The sequence below is a fragment of the Strix aluco genome, chromosome 3, assembly GCF_031877795.1.
Source record: "Strix aluco isolate bStrAlu1 chromosome 3, bStrAlu1.hap1, whole genome shotgun sequence".
NCBI lineage: Eukaryota > Metazoa > Chordata > Aves > Strigiformes > Strigidae > Strix > Strix aluco.
The window spans coordinates 30,838,218-30,844,217 of NC_133933.1; positions in this window are offsets into that span (position 1 = coordinate 30,838,218).

The window sequence follows — 6,000 nt, forward strand, 5'->3', positions numbered from 1 at the left end:
CCCTGGACTTTCCTTCTCTGTTCTTTTTTAGGAGATGCCTTTGGCAAGTTGTGGCTCTGTATTTCCATTCCACTCTTGAGATTATTGAGATTATTATTGCCAATCCTGCATTTTAGTGGGAGTGGGATGGTGCTCTTCTTAACTGGCATTAAATGAAAACTTTCTTAGGGAAGCATCCACTTCTCTACCATTAGCTGTTCAGTTCCTCAGCTCCTTACGGTGGGTGTCCCAGAGTCCTACTTGACCCTGCGTGGAGAAGGTTGGAGACTTCATGAGAATAACACTGGATTCAGTTATTATCAAGGCTTGCCTTCTGCAGGAATGCTTCCAGCTGCTCAAGGAGTGACCCCAGCCAGGGAGCCTGCCTACACAGCTAACGTGTCACCATTTGACTGGCCACTTTCTCTGGGTAACTGGTTCAGGTTCTCTTGGTACTGCTTCAACATATCCTCAGGGACAGGCACACAGAAAGGTTGCTTACCAGTGATGGGAAGTCTTACAGATAAGTTTGTCTTTAGGGAAATATCTCTCCTTACTATGACTTTTTTTTTTTTTCCTCATGGGATTTGAATGTTTAGAAGAATGGGAAGGTGTAGAGTTGGCTGCTTCTTTTGGGCTATGTTCAAGCAAAGGTAGGAAGAGTCCCACACTGCAAGCAAGTATTGCTGAGGCAAAAAAGTCTCCATCTTTTAGTGCCTGGTGGAAGTCTTGTGTGTGTGGATAGCACATCTTAATCTCCAGTTGGTGATAACTTCTAGTTACCAGTAAGCAGCTTCACCTTGTTGAAGTGTCATTTGTGGTTTGGGGAACTAGGAGTGGTTGATGGAAGGATGTTACTATCAGCCTGGGATATCTAAGTAGAATTGGCTGCTGGGACTCCAGCAATTGCCCAGGCTGCAGGAGGCGTGCTCAGAAGGAGCTGGAGCCTCCCTGCCTCTCCTTGCTGCCAGCCACCAGTACCTGTGCAGTCTGGGGGTTTGCTGTCGTAGACGTTTGAACTGTTGGCTAAGGGACAGTGCAGAATTCCACATCAAGTGGGTGGTTGGAGATCCCAGGCTTGATAGAGGCTCTTGGCCAGTCAGTGCTTGCCCTCAGACCTGGCTCTGGAAGTTCATCCACTGGAAAGCCCTCTGAGGCCTGACAAAGTCCCACAGAGCTGTGCTCTTCAGACTGTTAGGCAGCTCTTTCCAGTAAGAGGGAGAAGGGGGTTTATTATTATCTATTTTATTCCAAGGCTAACAATGGTCAGGGGAAAGAGCGATTGCTGGTTCTGTTCTGGGAGAGTCAGCTCAGCGGTGGCTAATTCAGGTGTGACTTTTGTGCAACTGTACTGAGCTAGCTTTGTCAGTAATGGGTTTTTTACCTGGTATTAATCAATACATATTTTGTTAAATGTTACAGGCTGATACAGGAACATAAGCTACATTAAAATAGTTCAGATGTTTACAAAGCAGGGCTCTGTGAATACCACACGTTGAACATGTGTTGTACCCCTCTGATCGTGTAGGGTGTGTTTGGATGCTGTTTAGTACACCTTATCCCCAGCTGGCCCTGAGAAGTAGCTGAGTATTTATGGTGGTAGATGGAAGCTTCGTACTAAAACATCCTCTCACTTCAGCTTGAGACCCTATGGAAGGGCACGGTGATTTTATTTCTTATCTTATATCTTATTTTGAAGCTCAGTGTATCCACCTGCACACATACACCCACAGGCACCAAGATGCATGTGTCCAAGTGGTCTGGCCAGGGCTATGTGCTACAGAGGACAGGAGTAACAGCTGCTGAGTCCTCCCTACATACCACATGGTTGGTGATGGCAGCTGCCTTTTGGAAAGGTCTTTTATTCAGCATAACTGTGGTGCTGGTGCTGTGTTTTGCCTCAGTATCCTGCTTCACCTTTCATAAATCTTAAGTAAGGCTGCCCATTGTCTTTTCTTGTTTTGGAGTGCCTTGGCTAGAATATAATAATGTGAAGAGGAATGGCACACCGCAGTCTCATTTTCTCCCTCTCGTTACCAAAGTGCAGCTCTGCTTCTGAGAAGTCAACTATACTGTGGCCATTTGGAGCTGAGGCTTCCTGGGCTGGGTGTAAACAGCATGTTTCTTAGCATCTACCCACTTTATTGCTGTCAGTCACATGTTTATCTATACATGCTGCTCTTTAAAGGTTTGCTCGATTATTTCTTCTGCTGTTTCATACATGTATGTTTCTATTCATACTTCATTTGCAGCAGTTTTAGCCTTTCTTCTACAAATTTTTGTACCAAGTATAAAAACTGCTTTGCATGTTCTTATCTTGAGGCTGTTACATATTCAGCCTCTATTTTTTTCCTGCTCTTCTGCCCCCTTTCCCCCTCTCCTGCCTTGCAAACATTAGATGGCCCAAATGTTACATGTTTGTGTCTTGATGGAGGGATTTGTCAAATATTCTTCTCTTGGAGGAAAAAAGAAGAGAGAGAGTATGAGGAGTTTCGCAGTGCACCAGGTGTAGGAGCTAAGAAATGGCAAGTACTGATCTTCGTCTCCATGACAGCAATGATTAAATGTTACTTTTTTATCAGTTTGTGAATATATATTTTCACAGTCTCTTTCCAGACAGCGTGAGCTCGGAGGTGGTAAGTTTTCCAGCTTGTCCTTTGCGTAGGATCCTGGAAGGAAAGCCAGGCTGGCTAGTCAGCCCGGGGCAGGGTGGGACAGCTGAGCTCAGGTTAGCGATGGCATCTGTGCAGACCACTGTGGGGTGTATTAGTGACTTAGAAAATCAAGATGCTGATTTGAAATCAACTATGTATGTGAGGAATAATGTGTGAAACATATTTCTGTACTTGCAGTACGCTAAACATGGAGGATGCTAAAGCCTTCTAATAAATCAGAGAAAAGGTTGTATAAAAATAACAAAGGCAAGGAGATCAGCAATATGTTCTCTGATGTAATCCACTGGTGTCCTCTAACCAGAGAAACCTGCATTAGAGAGGTAATGTTTGCTTCCCATAAAGACAGCTCCAAGGAGCCTGTGTCTTCCTGCAGTGATTGTATCAGAGTCTTTTGGAATGAATGAGTAATTCAGCACAAAATACACTAGAAGAAGAAAAAAAATCTGCGGTAATGGTTGGGCATCTATTTAATGCTGTTGAACTAGTCAGGCATCTCCTCTCTGTATTATAAATCTTTTCATGTCAAGGTCTAGTAATTCATAAAGTGCTTTAGTAGCTGAAAACTGGCATGAACTCTGAAACAAAGTAATTGATGTTATATTATTTTTTTCTGTGTACTACTTTACAATGTAGGCTTTAAGCTCTTCTCTATCTCTACTGTCAGCTTGAATAGGATGGAGCTGAAAATAAGGACTTTTTGAGTGGGTTTTTTTTAATAGAGAGGTAAATGCTGTGTGATAGCAGTGTATGTGGCACTTGGGGCATGCAGAAGGACACTGTTCAGCTGGGAGGCTAGGGGGTAACGGCTGTTAATATCAACATGTGAGACATTTAAATAAAACATTTCAGTGTGGGTAGCATTTCAAATGGATGGGCAGATGTGGAGTAAAAGTTACACAGGTGTTGAAAGGGGTCATGTCCATCTAGGACAGCAAACCCAAGAATCAGCATGGTTGCTTCACTGCACTGGAGCGTAACACGGGCTCAGGGTGGGAAGCTCTACTCCAGGCATAGCTGTTGAGGTGTGCAGGCTTTCCCAGCTGTGATTGCAGTGACAGGAAGATGCGGTGGTTTCCTGCTCTCAGAGCTTCAGGATCCACTTGTAAGTCTTCACCAGTGACAGAGACCTAGTTGTGAAATATTTGAGGAGGGTATGTGGTGCTGGGAATGAGTACCCACATAAGCAGCACTCTGGTTGAGTGCCAGCTTGCAAAGAGGGAGAGGACAGAAAGTCATTTTGTCCCACTGAAGTTGGGGACATGCTGTGGTATAATTATCTGAAATCTAGACATACCATTGTGAGTCTCTTCCTGAACAAAATGCTTCCTGAAATGAATTTAACCCTTTTTTAACATCACCTAATCTCAAGAACAATCTGAAGTACTCTACAATTTTAAAAAAACTTGTCAAGTAGAGAATAAATTTAAATTTTAGGTTCTAATTACATTTAAAATTCTGGGGTAAAAACAAGAAATGCTGTCATAATTTACTTAAAATATGCCTACAGCAACATTACAGAATCAATGTTACTTCTACTCTTGATTAATATATATAATTAATGAAAGATTCATTCATATGAATTTGTGAATTCACCTTATCCTTGTTTGTATTTTCCGCCTGTATTTCCTTCATCTTTAAGCTTAGTCTGTTATTTGTGTCAGAGAAATGAGTTTATATGTGTAAATGGGAAAACTCACACCCATTTGAAAAAGCCTTTGTCTAAGGCAGAGCTGTGCTACCCTCTGAACAGGTTACTTGGGTAGCTGAGAAGGCAAAAAGCAATTCTGAAAAGGAAAACTTTGCTTTGGGGGACTATGCGTGTGTTGGATCAGATGGATCTCCTTCCAGTTTGTGTCTACTGACATTGCTGCCTGGCTGGAGAGGGGGCTCGGTGTGTCTCCAGCTGGGAGGAGTGCACAGCTGGGAGGGACAGCGGTTCTTTGACGCTGCTCTTAAGTTCTGTATTGTCGCATATTTCAAAGTGACTTCTGTGGGGTTTTTTCCAAGAATTAAACTTAATTTTCATCCTCTTAACATGATTGTCAGTCTGGGGAATTGTGTGTCTCAGACTTACTGCTTTGGTCTCCTCCTTTCATCACCCCTCTAGCTGCAGCGATGGCTTACCACGTTTCGCATGCCCAAGTCTCCCCATTTCTGATTTGTGCTGCTTGACCCGGTTTTGCCTGGGAACATGATGTAAAATGTGTGGAGGCTTGGTTGCCTAGTGAAGTGGTGTGCCTTCAATCAGACAACAGGCTGCAGACCTGCCCTTTGGTCCTTGTTTTGCTGAGTTTGCCTAGTACATCTGATTCCTGCACCACCCTTTGCTCTGGAGAAATTGGCTTTGAGAACAAACTATAGAAATGCACCTCATAATGAACTTAATAGTTGACTCATGTTTATGGACTATCCTTCTTTTTAGTAGAAACAGGTTAATCAGGCAAGATTGTTCTCTGTGTGTTGCTTTGTAAGGGGCTGGTGAGATGGAAGGTGGGAGCCCTGCTCAGCTCTTCCTCTGCACCACGAGTGAGGGGGAAACTGCAAAACGAGGGTGCGTTCCACAGGGAAGGGTGCTGCAGAGGTGGTGCATGTCATGGAGAGCCCACAAAGCTGAGCTCCAGGCCAGGGTTTCTTCCAGCTTTCCCACCTCACAAATGTGTGTTGGATTAAAATTCAGAAAGTGTGAAGTGTCACTGTGAAGTGATGTGGGACCTTCAAATGCAGGTGCTTTGAGAGAGATGTTTTACGACTTCAGTGTTTCTGTCAGTCACTGAACATTGTGAGTCTGATATAATTAAAAAAACAGTTTCATACACGCATTACTTCAGGTTTGAGATAGCTGCATTGCTGTTACCATACATAAATATGCCTAAGCTTCTGTCTCCCCACAGGGGGCTGTTATCACATGGCACCATTCTATTTTTCTGGCTTTATCTCTTAATTAACTAATCTCTAATAATGCTTTTTTTTTTTAATAAACATTTGTGATCTGTCCCCGTTTTACCTTGATTATGGTAGTTTACAAAATGGTTTTATTTTACAAAATGGTTTACAAAACAAACAAGTCAGGTGGAAATAGTTAACTGTTTTGCCGGGATTCCTTTTCTTTATATCAGCCTTGAAAAAATCTTCCCTGGCCATTAGCTAGGAAGTGTGCAGTGCTTACAAGCTCGATATAGCATTCCCATGCTCTTTGCTAAGCTGCACGGATGCGTTTGTCTGGTATTATAAAATGTCCCAGCTCATGTAATGCATAGAGGCTAATCTTATCAATTGTATTAAGGTTACTTAGGAATTAATAGCTTTAAGGAAGCTGTTTATATTTTCTCCTTTAAAGCACTTTAGT